Source organism: Ranitomeya imitator, chromosome 6 (assembly GCF_032444005.1).
Source record: "Ranitomeya imitator isolate aRanImi1 chromosome 6, aRanImi1.pri, whole genome shotgun sequence".
Taxonomy (NCBI): domain Eukaryota; kingdom Metazoa; phylum Chordata; class Amphibia; order Anura; family Dendrobatidae; genus Ranitomeya; species Ranitomeya imitator.
The window spans coordinates 153,346,541-153,364,488 of record NC_091287.1 but is presented as its reverse complement, the minus strand read 5'-3'; the positions used below and the strand labels follow the sequence as shown (position 1 = coordinate 153,364,488).

The 17,948-nt window shown below is 43.4% G+C and overlaps 1 protein-coding gene across 1 annotated transcript in view; it reads left to right on the top strand.

Moving 5' to 3' along the window:
- The window catches only part of SUGCT (succinyl-CoA:glutarate-CoA transferase), a 1,605,135-nt gene that overhangs the window by 695,924 nt on the left and 891,263 nt on the right, over positions 1 to 17,948 (top strand). The gene's annotated exons all lie outside the window — the stretch shown is intronic.

Genomic DNA, 17,948 nt, shown 5'->3' with positions numbered 1-17,948 from the left:
TGTGGACAAATGGTTATTGTCTGGCTTCCTGTGTATCATCAACAATCTGGAATTTCTCGGGCACTTCCCATCTTCACCAACTCCTGCCCTCTTTGTTTAAATGTCACCCCAGTTACAAGAAGATGCCATTTGTGCTTTATATAATATAGCATTGATTAGTACTTTGTCCATACAATGAATTGCTGCAGTGTTATAAAACTCCCTTGACTCACCATGCCTATGTGTATACTATCAATATGTGATGTGTGCAGAATTTCAAGTGTATGCTATGAGATGATCCTATATTCAGTGTCCCTTGCCTATTGCTGATAGGGAGAAGCCTGTCAGAAGCAGGAGGCATGGTTAACATGCTAAGAGAATGTGCATATATCGACTTTTTTATGCCATCATACTTGTTTTGAAGCAGGAGATGCTTCAGAAAAACAGCAGCTGTTTTTTTCATGAAGGATCTTATTTGTCATCTTGTGCACCACCTTCATCGTGGCTTTGCCACCAATAGTTTGTGTTTTTTGCACATATAAAATAGTGGCGACTTCCAAATGGAAACCACCTAAAGAATGGATTGGTCACTTCTTTGCTTGTTTTGGTAACAGAATCCGCCTGAAATGATGTTGTGTGCACTAACCGTTAAGCTACTTTTATGGAAGATGATCAAAGGCGAAAAATATACATATACAGTACAGACCAAAAGTTTGGACACACCTTCTCATTTAAAGATTTTTCTGTATTTTCATGACTGTGAAAATTGTACATTCACACTGAAGGCATCAAAACTATGAATTAACACATGTGGAATGTGGAATTATATACTTAATAAAAAAGTGTGAAACAACTGAAAATATATCTTATATTCTAGGTTCTTCAAAGTAGCCACCTTTTGCTTTGATGACTGCTTTGCACACTCTTGGCATTCTCTTGATGAGCTTCAAGAGGTAGTCACCGGGAATGGTTTTCAATTCACAGGTATGCCCTGTTAGGTTTAATAAGTGGGATTTATTGCCTTATAAATAGGGTTGGGACCATCAGTTGTGTTGTGCAGAAGTCTGGTGGATACACAGCTGATAGTCCTACTGAATAGACTTTTAGAATTTGTATTAGGGCAAGAAAAAAGCAGCTAAGCAAAGAAAAACGAGTGGCCATCATTACTTTAAGAAATGAAGGTCAGTCAGTCCGAAAAATTGGGAAAACTTTGAAAGTGTCCCCAAGTGCAGTGGCAAAAACCATCAAGCGTTACAAAGAAACTGGCTCACATGAGGACCGCCCCAGGAAAGGAAGACCAAGAGTCACCTCTGCTTCTGAGGATAAGTTTATCCAAGTCACCAGCCTCAGAAATCGCAGGTTAACAGCAGCTCAGATTAGAGACCAGGTCAATGCCACACAGAGTTCTAGCAGCAGACACATTTCTACAACAACGGTTAAGAGGAGACTTTATGCAGCAGGCCTTCATGTTAAAATAGCTGCTAGGAAACCACTGCTAAGGACAGGCAACAAGCAGAAGAGACTTGTTTGGGCTTAAGAACAAAAGGAATGGACATTAGACCAGTGGAAATCTGTGCTTTGGTCTGATGAGTCCAAATTTGAAGTCTTTGGTTCCAACCACCGTGTCTTTGTGCGATGCAGAAAAGGTGAACGGATGGACTCTACATGCCTGGTTCCCACCGTGAAGCATGGAGGAGGAGGTGTGATGGTGTGGAGGTGCTTTGCTGGTGACACTGTTGGGAATTTATTCAAAATTGAAGGCATACTGAACCAGCATGGCTACCACAGCATCTTGCAGCAGCATGCTATTCCATCTGGTTTGCATTTAGTTGGACCATCATTTATTTTTCAACAGGACAATGACCCCAAACACACCTCCAGGCTGTGTAAGGGCTATCTGACCAAGGAGGAGAGTGATGAGGTGCTACACCAGATGACCTGGCCTCCACAGATGGTTTGGTGTGAGCTGGACCGCAGAGTGAAGGCAAAAGGGCCAACAAGTGCTAAGCATCTCTGGGAACTCCTTCAAGATTGTTGGAAGACCATTCACGGTGACTACCTCTTGAAGCTCATCAAGAGAATGCCAAGAGTGTGCAAAGCAGCCATCAAAGCAAAAGGTGGCTACTTTGAAGAATCTAGAATATAAGACATAATGTCAGTTGTTTCACACTTTTTTGTTAAGTATATAATTCCACATGTGTTAATTCATAGTTTTGATGCCTTCAGTGTGAATATACAATTTTCATAGTAATGAAAATACAGAAAAATCTTTAAATGAGAAGGTGTGTCCAAACTTTTGGTCTGTACTGTATGTACGCGTAATGCTGATATATATTAAGTTAATATTATTGAATATATAATTTCCTCTATTCTAAATATGTGTGCATATAGAAATGGGACAACAAAGTAAAAATGACTCTCGGTGGAAATTAACAATGCAAGCAAGAGAAAAAAAAACAAACAAAAAACGAGATACAGTCATATCAATGTATAAAATATAAATGTTAGAACTAAACAAACAGATCAAGATATATGCAGCAGACATGCAACAAGAGCTAAAAAATACATTTTATATGTATCTATATAAAGTGGAGGAAAAAAATATTTGATCCCTTTGCTGATTTTGTAAGTTTGCCTACTGACAAAGACATGAACAGTCTAAAATTTTAAGAGTACGTTAATTTTAACATTGAGAGATAGAATATCAAAAATAAATTCCAGAAAATCACATTGTATAAATTATATAAATTTATTTGCATTTTGCAGTGAGAAATAAGTATTTGATCCCCTACCAACCATTAAGAGTTCTGGCTCCAACAGACCAGTTAGACACTCCTAATTATATTGTTACCTGCATTAACCCCTTTACCCCCAAGGGTGGTTTGCACGTTAATGACCGGGCCAATTTTTTCAATTCTGACCACTGTCCCTTTATGAGGTTATAACTCTGGAACACTTTAACGGATCCCGGTGATTCTGACAATGTTTTCTTGTGACATATTGTATTTCATGATAGTGGTAAAATTTATTTGATATTACCTGTGTTTATTTGTGAAAAAAATGGAAATTTGGCGAAAATTTTGAAAATTTTGCAATTTTCCAACTTTGAATTTTTATGCAATTAAATTACAGAGATATGTCACACAAAATACTTAATAAGTAACATTTCCCACATGTTTTCTTTACGTTAGCACAATTTTGGAACCAAAATTTCTTTTTGTCAGGGAGTTATAAGGGTTTAAAGTTGACCAGCAATTTCTCATTTTTACAACACCATTTTTTTTAGGGACCACATCTCATTTGAAGTCATTTTGAGGGCTCTATATGATAGAAAATAACCAAGTGTGACACCATTGTAAAAACAGAACCCCTCAAGGTGCTGAAAGCCAACTGTGTTTCACAGGAATTTTTGGAATGTTTAAACAAAAATGAACATTTACCTTTTTTCACAAAAAATTTACTTCAGCTCCAATTTGTTTTATTTTACCCAGGGTAACAGGAGAAAATGGACCACAAAAGTTATTGTACAATTTGTCCTGAGTACGATGATACCCCATATGTGGGGGTAAACCACTGTTTGGGTGCTTGGCAGAGCTCGGAAGGGAAGGAGCGCCATTTAACTTTTCACTGCAAAATTGACTGGAATTGAGATGGGACGCCATGTTGCATTTGGAGAGCCACTAATGTGCCTAAACATTGAAACCCCCCACAAGTGACACCATTTTGGAAAGTAGACCCCTAAGGAACTCATCTAGATGTGTTGTGAGAGCTTTGAACCCCCAAGTGTTTCACTACAGCTTATAACGCAGAGCCGTGAAAATAAAAAAAAAATTCCCACAAAAAATATTTTTAGCCCCCAGTTTTGTATTTTCCCAAGGGTAACAGGAGAAATTGGACCCCAAAAGTTGTTGTCCATTGTGTCCCGAGTACGCTGATGCCCCATATGTGGGGAGGAACCACCCTTTGGGTGCATGGGAGAGCTTGGAAGGGAAGGAGCGCCATTTGGAATGCAGACTTAGACAGAATGGTCTGCAGGCATCACATTGCGTTTGCAGAGCCCCTAATGTACCTAAACAGTATAAACCCCCCACAAGTGACCTCATATTGGAAACTAGACCCCCCAAGGAACTTATCTAGATGTGTTGTGAGAACTTTGAACCCCCAAGTGTTTCACTACAGTTTATAACACAGAGCCGTGAAAATAAAAAAAATCCTTTTTTTTCCACAAAAATTTTTTTGGGGCTCCCAGTTTTGTGTTTTTCCAAAGATATCAGTTGAAATTGAACCCCAAAAGTTGTTGTCCAATTTGGCCTGGGTACGCTGATACCCAATATGTGGGGGGGGATCACCTTTTGGGCACATGGCAGAGCTCGGAAGGGAAGGAGCGCCATTTGGAATGCAGACTTAGATGGATTGGTCTGCAGGCGTCACGTTGCATTTGCAGAGCCCCTGATTTGACTAAACAGTAGAACCCCCCACAAGTGACCCCATATTGGAAACTAGACTCCCCAATGAACTTATCTAGATGTGTTGTGAGAACTTTGAACCTCCAAGTGTTTCACTACAGTTTATAACACAGAGCCGTGAAAATAAAAAAAATCCTTTTTTTTCCACAAAAATTATTTTTTAGCCCCCAGTTTTGTATTTTTCCAAGGGTAACAGTTGAAATTGAACCCCAAAAGTTGTTGTCCAATTTGTCCTGAGTACGCTGATACCCCATATGTTGGGGTAGACCCCTGTTTGGGCGCACAGGAGAACTCGGAAGGGAAGGAGCACTGTTTTGCTTTTTCAATGCAGAATTGGCTGGAATTGAGATCGGACGCCATGTCGCACTTGGAGAGCCCCTGATGTGCCTAAACAGTGGAAACCCCCCAGTTATAACTGAATCCCTAATCCAAACACACCCCTAATCCTAATCTCAATTGTAACCCTAACAACACTCCTAACCCTGACACACCCCTAACCCTAATCCCAACCGTAAATGTAATCCTAACCCTAACTTTAGCCCCAACCCTAACCCTAACTTTAGCCCCAACCCTAACCCTAACTTTAGCCCCAACCCTAACTGTAGCCCTAACTGTAGCCCCAACCCTAACCCTAGCCCCAACCCTAACCCTATCCCTAACCTTATCCCTAACCCTAGCCCTAACCCTAATGGGAAAATGGAAATAAATACATTTTTTAAATTTTTCCCTAACTAAAGGGGTGATGAAGGGGGGTTTGATTTACTATTTATACCGAGTTTTCTAGCAGATTTTTATGATTGGCAGCCGTTACACACTAAAAGACGCTTTTTATTGCAAAAAATATTTTTTGCGTTACCACATTTCCAGAGCTATAATTTTTCCATATTTTGGTCCACAGAGTCATGTCAGGTCTTGTTTTTTTGCAGGACGAGTTGACGTTTTTATTGGTAACATTTTCGGGCACGTGACATTTTTTGGTCACTTTTTATTCCGATTTTTGTGACGCAGAATGACCAAAAACCAGCTATTCATGAATTTCTTTTGGGGGAGGCGTTTATACCGTTCCGCATTTGGTAAAATGGATAAAGCAGTTTTATTCTCCGGGTCAGTACGATTACAGCAATACCTCATTTATATAATTTTTTAATGTTTTGGCGCTTTTATACAATAAAATTATTTTATAGAAAAAATAATTATTTTTGCATCGCTTTATTCTGAGGACTATAACTTTTTTATTTTTTTGCTGATAATGCTGTATGGTGGCTCATTTTTTGCAGGACAAGATGTCGTTTTCAGCAGTACCATGGTTATTAATATCTGTCTTTTTGATTGCGTGCTATTCCACTTTTTGTTCGGCGGTATGATAATAAAGCGTTGTTTTTGCCTCTTTTTTTATGGTGTTCATTGTAGGGGTTAACTAGTGGGACAGTTTTATAGGTCGGGCCATTACGGACGCGGCGATACTAAATATGTGTACTTTTATTGTTTTTTTATTTAGATAAAAGAATATTTATGGGAACAATATTTTTTTTTATTATTATTTATTTGGGATTTTTTTTTTTTTTTACACATGTAATTTTTTTTTTTTTTTAACTTTTTTACTTTGCCCTGGGGGGGACATCACAGTAAAGTGACAGATCGCCGATCTGACACTTTGCTGTGCATTGTGTTAGATCAGCGATCTGACGTGCACTCCTGGAGGCTTCCCGGCGCCTGCTCTGAGCAGGCGCTGTGAAGCCACCTCCCTGCAGGATCCGGATGCAGCCCCACGGCCATTTTGGATCCGGACCTGCTGCAGGGAGGAGGAGGTAAGGACACTCGGAGCAATGCCATCACATTGGCGTTGCTCCGAGTGTCTCAGTGTGCCGGGGGTTAATGTGCCGGGGGCGGTCCGTGACCACTCCTGGCACATAATGCCAGATGTCAGCTGCGATAGTCAGCTGACACCGGGATGCGATCGGCCGCGCTCCCCCCATGAGCACGGCTGATCGCGCTGGACGTACTATTCCGTCCTTATGAAGTAGGGCCCACCCCACATGGACAGAATAGTACGTCCAATGGCAGAAAGGGGTTAAAGACAGCTGTCTTACATAGTCACCTTTATAAAAGACTCCTGTCTACAAACTCAATCAGTCAGACTCTAACTTCTACAACATGGGCGAGACCAAAGAGCTTTATAAGGATGTCAGGGACAAGATCATAGACATGCTCAGAGCTGGAACTGGCTACGAAACCATAAGTAAGACACTCGGAGACAACTGTTGGTGCAATAGTAAGAAAATAGAAGAAATACAAAATGACTGTCAATCGACAGCAATTTAGGGCACCATGCAAAATCTCACTTCGTTGGGTATCCTTGATCATGAGGAAGGTGAGAGATCAGCCTAAAACTACACGGGGGGAACTTGTTAATGTTCTCAAGGCAGCTGGGACCACAGTCACCTAGGAAACCATTGCTAACACATTACACCATAAAAGTTCAATGCCCACAAGGTCCCCCTGCTCAAGAAGGCACATGTGTAGGCCCTTGTGAAGTTTGCCAATGAACACCTGGATGAGTGATTGGGACAATGTACTGTGGTCAGATAAGACAAAAATTGAAGTCTTTTGCATTAACTCAACTCGCTGTGTTTGGAGGAAGAGAAATACTGCCTATGACCCAAAGAACACCGTCCCCACTGTCAACCATGGAGGTAGAAACATTATGTTTTGAAGGTGTTTTTCTGCTAAAGGCACAGGACCACTTCACCACATCAATGGGAGAATGGATGGAACCATGTACCGTAAAATCCTGGGTGACAACCTCCTTCCCACTGCCATGTATATATCTTTTTATGTGATATGCACCTCCTTTTAGCTTTTGTTGCATGTCCGTCTTGATCTGTTTGTTTCTTAATAAAATTTATTCTATATTTATATTTTATACAGTTATGTGACTGTATCTTGGTTTTCTTTTTTTCCTTAAGCTACTTTGCATAGAAAGCATCGAGACTCTGTAGTTCTATGTCTCTGATTTATTATTACTTGTTGTTTTTTCGATAAGATGCTAAATACACTTGTTTTAAAGAAGCACTTCCTTCAAAGATTTATCCTCTTAATATATTGCAATCATTGTATTATATATGTTATGGCACTGGTGTAGGATATCCCGTGGTCAGGAGCTCCTTCCCTATCCCTAAAGCTATGGGCGCTCCAGCTATCCTTGCTCCCAGGATTACTTCTGATGGTGAAGTTGCCGAGGCCACATGCCTTGCTGAGCTCTTAAATCAGCTCTTATCTGTCCCCTCCCTCACCCAGTAGGGAGCTGTAGTGTATAAGAATGCACAAACCAGACTAACAATGGAAGACATACAGGGACAACCCTGAAAATACCAATCATACAAATATGCACTCACAAACAACAGAGTGGAAAACTGGGAAGTAAAGGAAGGGAAAACCAAATAGGAAAGGATGGGGATTTGCGTACAGACAAATTACCAAGTATTCTTCTGAACAACACTCTAAACACCTCCTCAAACAATCAACACCTCCAACTCCAAAAAAATAACAGGGGAGTGGCCAATACTGAACATCTGAGACCATCAAAGAAGGAAAGCTCCAGGAGCTTTCAACTAAACAGATTAATCCCTGCACTGCTAGTAGAAACCTGCACTGTTTAATATGATTGTGAACTGCTTGTAATCAGTTCGGGAGTATGTGAAATCAGACACCGCGATCTTCTGGCCCCTCTCTGTGGCAGTAAACCTGTGACAATATGGCACTGTGTACCTTGAAGTATTTTATCCCTTCAGAAATCATTCCCATCTTCAACTCCTGACCCAGCTGCTCCACCTGCCATTGACATTTTCAGTTACCTATGAGTCATATGTAAGGAGGTGACCAGGTTTGTCACGTGCCTTCCATTCCTTGGACATTGTGCACATATATCACATGTGGCACCCTGAAGTTTATTCATGTTCAGTAATGTAAATGTATTTGTTATGTGTCATGTCCTGTAATGTGGATGTCTTTAATATGTGTACTGTGTAGAATTAGGGCTAGGATAGGTTCTTAGATAGTATAGGACCGTAGTGTGATTAGAATAGAGGGGGGCATCATAGAGATAGGATAGCATAGAATAGATAGAAGTGTTAGTTAAACACAGGCAGCATAGGGGTTAATCAGATGGGAGGAGTTACAGAGCAGCACAGAGCAGGGAGGTATAGGACAGGCACTTCCTGATTAGAGGCAGAAGCCCGGGCAGTCTTGACCAGGGCGAGATGTGAGGAATACTGACACAGATAATAGACAGCGGTGGGGGATAAAGCTGCGATGGCAGTAAGGGGCCCCCAGGTGGAGAATAGTGCAGTCAGGCACCAGTTCAAAAGGACCATCCCCAAGAAGGATCTACAACCAGGGCGGAAGCAGCTGAGATGGCGTTCCGTACACCTTCCCCAATTGGAACAGGACGAGGGGCTGACAGGTAGCTGGTGACACTGAAGGTACTGATGGGATATGGACTGTTCAGACATATGGCAGGGATTGCCTGGAAAAAGGAGACAGAGCTGAAGGAGAGGATAGGAGCTGCCCTGACTGCAGGGAAAGATAAAAAGATGTCTCTGTGTTTGAACTGTGCTGCCTGTGAGATGAATATTTTGCTGTTTAGTAAAGTTCAACTGTTGGAAAAAGAACCCGTCACTGAAGTGATTTGCGGAGCTCGTGAATGCGGAGCCGACGTTACGGCAGCCGAGAGGTCTCTGACAAGAACCGTGAGTCTGTTGCTGCATATGCAGTACAAAGGACTTTACATTTCATCTGTGGGGCGCCAGGGTGTAGGGACAGTACAGCCAGTTGCCACGACTACCACGCTGACTGCCTTATACATACAGGACAAATTGAGCTCCTGTTTCTACATAGAACTTAGAAGGATTCAGGTAGTCAGTTTTTAATCATGTGATATCACAGACATAGTGTAAAAGAGAAGAATTAGCTGGGTAGAAAGGCAAAATGATCAATTGTAAGTACGCTTTGCCAAAAAATATAAGGATTTCAGTACTTATAAAGGATAAAAAAATGTTATGGAAGTGCTTCTTTAAGTTCTTTGTGACATACAGTATATATCTGCAGTAATTTATGATATCATTCTTGATGTTACCTCTATGATGATTGTTCTTTACATTGCTCATTATTCTACTTTCCACATTACCTGTCAACAGTACTTTCCAGTACTTGGTAGACAAATGGCCTCTTTTTGATCGGAAATATTTCTCATTTTAACTTGTCAATTCAGACTGGTGGTCAACATCTTATTCCTTCTTTTAGATGAAACTCCTGGATTTGTTTCCACCTTGGCCAAATACGACAGCTTACCGGTAGCAAAGCTGCAGATAACATTTATATTCCTTTACTGTCAGAGACATCTTCTCTAACAGTAGAGGAATATAAGTAATAGTAAAAATAAATAGACAGCATTTATATAGAAAACTGGAGAGCTTCTTATATTTTTCCACAAAAGCACATGAAAAGTTTGTTTTGATTGACATTTAGAAGCAAGAACACAGTTATCCTTTGTTACACACAAGCTGATTGACTTGTTAAGTAGACAGAGATGCAATGTTAACTGTTACTGTCATCAAGTTAAAACATTCACTATAATATATGTAAATGTTTCCCAGTGACATTACGCAGATGGCAGACTCAATATAAGAAAATATAGTGGAGTGTGCAGCAATGCCAGTCATAGAAATGGATCCCCATATACATAACTGCCACAGGATGTCACCATTGCTTAAGAAGTGACAGATATTGTGCTATGGCCATATGTACTTAGTCCAGCCATAAATTAAAAAAAAAGTACTTAGTGACTCATTGATTTATAATAGTGGTCATAAATCATCAAAAGCAAAATCTTAACCTTGTAATAAATGTGCAAGATTTTACTAAATTCTTCACTGGGCTTACAAACGTAAGTAGAAAAAAAAAGAGATCTTTCCTGGAGACCTGACACTAGAACGTGCACATTTGCCACCATGTATCCTGACCCTTTATTATTTATTGTGTATTAATTTATAGTCCACCTGTTTGAACATTGCAAGATTGTTTAAGGTTATGTTTGCCTTAGTAACCTAGAAGAAAACATATTTAGCTTACATTAGACATGTTTAATTCTTACTGCATTACTGAGATGAGTAAAAAAACTAACTAAAATAATAAACTAACAGATCATGTTTATACTGATTTTATTCTGTTTGATATCATTTAAAGTTAGGAAGTAGATTTTTTGTCACTTCATTATGGTGCTATCTAGCAGTCAATTGTAAAGTAAAGCTTTGTTAGTATGTACATAATTAATTATGATTCTCTGCAAGTATGAACTTTTGGATTTTGTGTTTAACATATAGTGCATCTAAAATTCTAAAATTCTTTTTCTATAATAGTTTCATGCAAACAACTATTTAAATGCTACAAAGCTGTTAATCTTTTTTTTTCTCTACCTCCCATACACAGTAATTGCCCAATATGCAAACTCATACATGAAAAGCAGTGTGGAGGTGGTGGGCTCAGAATTCATAGGCTTTCTTTACATATATGCTAGCCACCTTAGGGAGAGACCCAAGTTGGGCTAAATGTAGCGGGACGAAAGAAGTCTCTTTCGTCCCGCTACATTTAGCCCAACTTGGGTCTCTCCCTAAGGTGGCTAGCATATATGTATCGCTTGCTCACCGAGCCCCACTCCATACAGCCAACCAATTCCAGCCCTGTGCTGATGAGGGCCTAAAGCCCGAAACACGTGTCCACAGGTAGGAATTGGTTGGCTGTGTAAATTTAGAAACTAATCCGCAGCATTGCACGCTTGGCGGTTCCAAGCGCTGTGGATTAGACTGGAGTGGAAAGAGATGATTTGCATAGCTCCGCCTACTGCAAAGGATTCTGGGTAAACCTGCTATTCTTTGTATTATGCTGCTTGCAAGTACTTTCCGTTTCAGGAAAGCATCCACTAGGCTTTCTTTAGGAATCCTGGCATCATTTAACTCCTTCATCCCCCAAGCCTGTTTTCATCTTCATGACCAGGCCAAATTTGAGAATTCTTACCAGTGTCACTTTATGTGGTAATAACTCTGGAACGCTTCAACAGATCCCACTGATTGTGCGACTGTTTTTTGTGACATACAGCACTTTAAGACAGTGGTAATATTTCTTTGATATGACTTTGTTTATTTGTGAAAAAAACAGAAATTTGGTGAAAAGGTAACAATTTTCAAATTTTTATTTTTATGCTCTTTAATCACAGTTATGTCGCAAAAAATAGTTCATAAATAACATTTCCCCACACTTCTACTTTAGATCAGCACAATTTTGCAAATGTGATTTTTTTAACGAAGTTATAAGAGTTAAAAGTTGACCAGCAATTTCTAAGTTTTCCAACAAAATTTACAAACTGTATTTTTTTATGGACCACATTACATTTGAAGTGACTTTGAGGGTCCTATATGACAGAAAATGCCCAAAAGTGACACCATTCCAAAAACTGCACATCTCAAAGTGTTCAAACCCACATTCAAGCATTAACCCTTCAGGTGCTTCACAGGAATTAATTGAATATGGAAGGAAAAAATGAGCATTTAACTTTTTTTCACAATAATTTTACTTTAGACCCAATTTTTTTTTAATTTTCACAATGGTAACAGGAAAAAATTGACCACAAAATTTGTTGCGCAATTTCTCCTGAGCTTGCCGATATGAGAGGAAAACTACTGTTTGAGTGCACAGCAGGGCTCGATTGGGAAGGAGCACCATTTGCCTTTTTGAATGCAATTAGCGGACACCATGGAGCGTTTTGAGAGCCCCTGATGTGCATAAACAGTTGAAATTCCCCAAGTCACAGCATTTTGGAAACTACTCCCCTTAAGAAACTCATGTAGATGTGTGGTGAGCACCTTGAACCCCCAGATGCTTCACCGAAGTTTATGACATTGAGCCATGAAAATAAAAAAAATCTAATTTTTCTTACCAAAATGTATTTTAGCCCCAAATGTTGCATTTTCATAAGGGTAACAAGAGAGATTGCACAGTACAATTTGTTGTGCAACTTCTCATGTGTACACCAATACCCAATATGTGGAGGAAATCTACTGTTTGGGCGCATGGCAGGGAAGGAGCGCTATTTGACTTTTTGAATATAAAATTTGGTGGAATAATTAGCGGATGCTATGTCATGTTTGGAGAGCCCCTGATGTGCTTAAACAGCAGAAACCCCCACAATTGACATCATTTTGGAAATGATCTCTCAGGGTGTTAGGGGTCGAGTTCCCACCTCTGCACAGGGGGAATCTTGGGCCATCTCCGCTGCGGTCTCCCATACTTCTCCTGCCGCAGTGGAGCCTGCTCAGCGGAGACGTCGATCCCAGTGTCTTGCTCAGTCTGACTCTGTGCTGAGAGTTACTGCTGCATTTCCTGCTTCTGCCATTGAAGTCAGTGCTGGGCAGTGGTGAGCAGACGCTTCTGGGTCTAAGTCCTGCTTTTCACATTCTGAGCATGCCCAGAGTAAGATCTCTCAGTGGAGATCGAGGGTCACATGATCAGATACTGCAGCTAAGGTCTTTGTAGGTGCTAGGACTAAATCCTGCTTTGCACTCTGAGCATGCCCGGGGCAAGATCTCTCAGTGGAGATCTGGGGTCACATGCTCAGGTACTGCGGCAACTCCATTGGTCCTTCTTTGGAAGGTCCTAAACGTGCTGCAGCTATTTAAGGCTCGCATGGCCGCACGGCCATGCGCTAGTATCAATTCTAATATGTGCTTTGCGCCAGTGTGGTTTTGTATGTTTGTGTTCAGGGACCCGGCTGAAATAAGCCCCTAGAATGCTGGCACTTCCGGCGAGAAGATTGTGTGAACGTGATTCAGGGACCCGGCTGAAATAAGCCCCTAGAAAACTGGCATCTCCGGTGAGGAGATTGCGTGTGTGCATAACCACTGACTGCTATCAGTTCGGCAGTAAGCTTGTGCTCCTGTGAGGCTAACAGGGTGCAGTGCTTTCCTCTCGCGGTTGCTCTGTGAGGTAACAGAGCTAGTCTATACCGCCAAACAGTGCCGCCATTCACTAGCAGCAGGTTCCTCCTGCACGGTGGACCCTGGGCTGTGAACGCACCATTCATAATAAACATCTATTTTACTTGGTGCGTTCCGCTAGCCCTAAGATAATACTAGCGCCAGGGTCTGGCTAGTAAATGGCGGACGATCAGCGTCTACAGCGGTACATCCAGCAGCTGGAGGGTAGGATGGCGGCTCTAGAGCGTGCAACCTCAGCTGTGGACGTCACGGATGTCGCTGTTCAGGCTGCAAGTGTAGCTGCAGCCAGTTTGTCCACTGCCACCCCTACTCCGACTTTATCCCGTCTCCCGCTTCCAGACAAGTTTGCTGGTGACAGTAAGCTATGTCAGGGATTCGTGAGCCAGTGCTCCCTACATCTTGAGCTGCTGGCTGCACGTTTTCCTACGGAACGGGCGAAAGTGGGATTCATTTTATCTCTTTTGTCGGGCAGGGCGTTGGAGTGGGCAACGCCGCTTTGGGAACGTGATGATCGTGTGGTTCAGAGTGCTCCTCTCTTTCTGGACGCTCTGAGGTAGGTCTTTTTGGGACCTCGTGTCACCCACGATACCGCACTTCAATTGTTGGCAATTACTCAGGGTTCGTCCATGGTCAGCCAGTTCGCCATCCAATTCCGGACTCTAGCTTCTGAGCTGGAATGGCCGGATAAAGTCCTTATTCCGGTGTTCTGGAAAGGACTGGCAGATCATGTAAAGGACGCCTTGGCCACCAGGGAGATTCCCGCCACACTGGAGGAGCTCATTACTATATCTACCCGCATCGATCTCCGCTTTAAAGAACGGAGGTTGGAGCGGACCCAGTGTAGGCAGAGGTTTCGGCTGGCTCCCACCTTTGCCAAACCTCTAGAATCTCCTTTTATGGCGTCCGACTCCCATGAGGCCATGGAGGTCTCTCGAGCGGGACCTAGGTCTCAGACCGCTCGAGTACCTGTGGTGTGTAAAAATTGCCAGCAACTGGGACATTACGCTAATAAATGTCCACGGCGGTCGGGAAACGATCGCTTCTAGTGACCATTGGAGGAGGTTTACTGGACACAGCGGCATTTTCCTCCAAATTGTCCTTTAAAGGGACAATCCTGTTAGCCATATCCACTCATACAGTAGAGATTTGTGTGGATTCAGGAGCAGAGGGAAATTTCATGTCTTCTGCTTTTGCTCTGCGCCACACAATACCTCTGGTAATGCTTGCCAAAACAGTAACTGTTAGAGTGGTGAATGGGTCGACACTTCCATTACAAATCACACATCAGACTGTCCCTTTCACGTTAGTCATGTCCCCATCCCACCAGGAGATTATTTCCCTTCTTGTCCTTCCCGAGGGAATGGATGAGATTCTGCTGGGAATACCCTGGCTCCGTTTCCACTCCCCACACATTGAGTGGACCTCTGGGAGGATATTGGGTTGGAGTGAATCCTGTAAGGGCAGATGTGTGAAAGAGTGTGTTCAGGTTTCCACCACTGAGATATCCGCAGATCTCTCTTCTCTCCCCAAATACTATTGGTCCTATGCAGACGTCTTCTCCAAAAAGGCCGCAGAGACCCTTCCGCCTCACCGTCCCTATGACTGTCCTATAGATCTCTTGCCTGGAGCAGAACCTCCTCGGGGACGTGTCTATCCCCTCTCTCTCCCGGAAACGGAGGCTATGTCCCAATACATCCAGGAGAATTTGGCAAGAGGGTTTATTAGGAAGTCAGTATCACCAGCAGGGGCAGGGTTCTTCTTCGTGCAGAAGAAGAACGGAGAATTACGTCCTTGCAAAGATTACAGGAGTCTTAACTCCATCACCGTTAAGAATAAGTACCCACTGCCCCTGATTTCTGACCTTTTTGATAGGCTACGGGGAGCTAAGGTATTTACCAAATTAGACCTGCGGGAAGCTTATAACCTGATTCGCATCCGTGAGGGGGACGAATGGAAGACGGCATTTAACACCAGAGATGGGCACCATGAGTATCTGGTGATGCCCTTCGGGCTCTGTAATGCCCCAGCCGTTTTCCAAGACTTTGTCAATGATATCTTCCGGGATATGCTTTCCACCTTGGTTGTAGTCTATCTGGATGATATTCTCATCTTCTCTCCAGATATTGACTCCCACCGGAGAGATGTTGGCAGAGTCTTCGACCTCTTACAGGCAAACTCTCTTTACTCAAAGTTGGAGAAGTGTGTGTTTGAGCAGGAGTCTTTACCTTTCCTGGGCTATGTCATCTCTGCCCAGGGATTGGCTATGGATCCTGCCAAACTACAGGCTGTGATGGACTGGCAAGAACCCATTCGTTTAAAGCGGTGCGGCGCTTTATGGGGTTCATTAATTATTACCGCCAGTTCATTCCCCACTTCTCAACTTTGGTAGCTCCTTTGGTAGCCCTCACCAAGAAGGGAGCAAATCCCAAACTGTGGTCTGAAGAGGTCTCCAGGGCCTTTTCTTCTATTAAGTCCCATTTTGCTAGCGCTCCCATCCTACATCGTCCCGATGTCGATAAGCCATTTATAATGGAGGTGGATGCCTCTTCCGTTGGTGCAGGAGCAGTCCTCTTCCAAAAGGATGCTCAAGGTCGGAAGCATCCGTGCTTCTTCTTCTCCAAGACCTTCACACCAGCGGAGAGGAATTATTCCATCGGGGACAGGGAGTTGCTAGCGATGAAGTTGGCTTTTTCAGAGTGCAGACATCTCTTGGAGGGGGCTCGTTTTCCCTTTCAAGTTTTCACAGACCACAAAAATTTGCTATATTTGCAAACAGCCCAGCGGCTAAATTCTCGCCAGGCCAGATGGTCCTTGTTCTCCCGATTCCACTTCACCCTCCATTATCTCGCTGGGGAGAAGAACATTCGTGCTGACGCCCTTTCTCTTTCTGTTGTGTCATCTGAGGAGGAGGAAGGAGAGCCTCGGCTTATTGTCCCTTCTGAGAGCCTGAGAACCGTGGCTCCGGTGTCGCTTGAGTCTGTGCCTCCGGGCAAGACTTTTGTGCCCATAAATTTGCGACCAGAGGTTCTCTCTTGGGCTCATTCCTCCAGGGTGGGTGGACACTTTGGGGCAAAAAGGACATCTGAGCTGCTGGCGAGGACATACTGGTGGCCGCATATGCTCCGAGATGTCAGAGATTACATTCTGGCGTGTGTCTCATGCGCCAAAAATAAGTCTCCTCGACAACGGCCGGCTGGGTTACTCTATCCCTTGCCTGTGGCAGACAGGCCCTGGGAGATGGTCGGGATGGACTTTGTAGTGGGTTTGCCCAAGTCTCGCGGCTGTACCATCATTTGGGTTATTACAGATCATTTCTTGAAAATGGTGCATTTGGTGCTGCTTCCACGGTTACCTTCTGCACGGGCCTTGGCAGCGTTGTTCATAAGACACATCTTCCGCCTACACGGCATACCAGACAAAATTGTCAGTGACCGGGGTCCCCAGTTTGCATCTTGGTTTTGGAGAGAGCTTTGTCGTCTTCTCAGCATTGAGTTAAATCTCTCTTCCGCATATCATCCCGAGATGAATGGGTTGGTAGAGAGGGCCAATCAGACTCTGGTCACATATTTGCAACATTTCTTTTCTGCCAGGCAGGATGACTGGGCATCTTTATTACCATGGGCAGAGTTCGCCCTTAACAACGCTGTAGCCGACTCCACTGGTCAGACTCCTTTCCTCCTTAATTACGGCCAGCATCCGCGTGTTCCTGTGCCTATGCCCATGTCCTCTGCTGACTCCAGGGTGGCAGACTGGGCAGTGGAGGAACGGGACATTTGGGACCACACTCAGGATGCCATTCAGGCCTCCAAGGAGAGAATAAGGTCCTCCGCCGATGTACATCGGCGCCCTGCCCCGACCTTTGCTCCTGGCGATTTAGTGTGGCTCTCCGCCCGTAACATCAGGCTGCGTGTAGAGTCCACTAAGTTTGCACCTCGCTACTTGGGTCCCTTCAAGGTCCTCAAACAGGTTAATCCTGTGGTCTACCGTCTAGCCCTTCCTCTACGCCTTGGTATCACCGACACCTTTCATGTGTCCCTCCTTAAGCCCGTATACATGTCCCGGTTTTCTGAGTCATCTACCGGGACATCAGGTTCATCTACGGACGATTTCAAGGTGAACGCTATTTTGGGGTGCAAGGTGGTACGTGGCAAAAAATTTTATTTGGTGGACTGGAAGGGTTATGGCCCTGAGGATAGGTCCTGGGAGCCTGCTGAGCACATTCGGGCTCCGCAGCTCATTGCTGCCTTCGAACGTAGCGAGGCCCAAGGAGGGGGGGGGGGTAATGTTAGGGGTTGTGCTCCTGCCTCTGCAAAGGGGGAATCTCGGGCCATCTCCGCTGTGGTCTCCCATTCTTCTCCTGCCGCAGTGGAGCCTGCTCAGTGGAGATGTTGATCCCAGCGTCTCGCTCAGTCTGACTCTGTGCTGGGAGTTACTGCTGCATTTCCTGCTTCTGCCA